This window comes from Aristolochia californica, unplaced genomic scaffold (genome assembly GCF_029961685.1).
Source record: "Aristolochia californica isolate CCGP_79_NKW_82.1479 unplaced genomic scaffold, dmAriCali1.0.hap1 SCAF_178, whole genome shotgun sequence".
Taxonomy (NCBI): domain Eukaryota; kingdom Viridiplantae; phylum Streptophyta; class Magnoliopsida; order Piperales; family Aristolochiaceae; genus Aristolochia; species Aristolochia californica.
In genome coordinates, this window is record NW_027181857.1 from 18,512 (window position 1) to 20,000 (window position 1,489).

The following is a 1,489-nucleotide window of genomic DNA, read 5'->3' on the forward strand; positions in this document are numbered from 1 at the left end:
GAAATATTCTTGTTTTTGCTTCGACTCATATTCCCCAAAAAGTGGATCCCGCTTTAATAGCTCCGAATAAATTAAATACATGCATTAAGATACGAAGGCTTCTTATTCCACAACAACGAAAACACTTTTTCATTCTTTCATATACTAGGGGATTTCACTTGGAAAAGAAAATGTTCCATACTAACGGATTCGGGTCCATAACCATGGGTTCCAATGCACGAGATCTTGTAGCACTTACCAATGAGGCCCTATCGATTAGTATTACACAGAAGAAATCCATTCTAGACACTAATACAATTAGATCAGCTCTTCATAGACAAACTTGGGATTTGCGATCCCAGGTAAGATCGGTTCAGGATCATGGGATCCTTTTCTATCAGATAGGAAGGGCTGTTGCACAAAATGTACTTCTAAGTAATTGCCCCATAGATCCTATATCTATCTATATGAAGAAGAAATCATGTAAGGAAGGGGGTTCTTATTTGTACAAATGGTACTTCGAACTTGGAACGAGCATAAAGAAATTAACGATACTTCTTTATCTTTTGAGTTGTTCTGCCGGATCGGTCGCTCAAGATCTTTGGTCTGCACCTGGACCCGATGAAAAAAATTGGATCACTTCTTATGGATTCGTTGAGAATGATTCTGATCTAGTTCATGGCCTATTAGAAGTAGAAGGCGCTCTGGTGGGATCCTCACGGACAGAAAAAGATTGCAGTCAGTTTGATAATGATCGAGTGACATTGCTTCTTCGGTCCGAACCGAGGAATCAGTTAGATATGATGCAAAATGGATCTTGTTCTATCGTTGATCAGAGATTTCTATATGAAAAATACGAATCGGAGTTTGAAGAAGGGGAAGGAGAAGGAGCCCTCGACCCACAACAGATAGAGGAGGATTTATTCAATCACATAGTTTGGGCTCCTAGAATATGGCGCCCTTGTGGAAATATATTTGATTGTATCGAAAGGCCCAATGAATTGGGATTTCCCTATTGGTGGGCCAGGTCATTTCGGGGCAAGCGGATCATTTATCATAAAGAGGATGCGCTTCAAGAGAATGATTCGGAGTTCTTGCAGAGTGGAACCATGCAGTACCAGACACGAGATAGATCTTCCAAAGAACAAGGCTTTTTTCGAATAAGCCAATTCATTTGGGACCCTGCAGACCCATTCTTTTTCCTATTCAAAGATCAGCCCTTTGTCTCTGTGTTTTCACGTCGAGAATTCTTTGCAGATGAAGAGATGTCAAAGGGGCTTATTACTTCCCACACAAATCCTCCTACATCTATGTATAAAGGCTGGTTCATCAAGAATACGCAAGAAAAGCACTTCGAATTGTTGATTCATCGCCAGAGATGGCTTAGAACCAATAGTTCATTATCTAATGGATCTTTCCGTTCTAATACTCTATCCGAGAGTTATCAGTATTTATCAAATCTGTTCCTATCTAACGGAACACTATTGGATCAAATGACAAAGGCATTGTT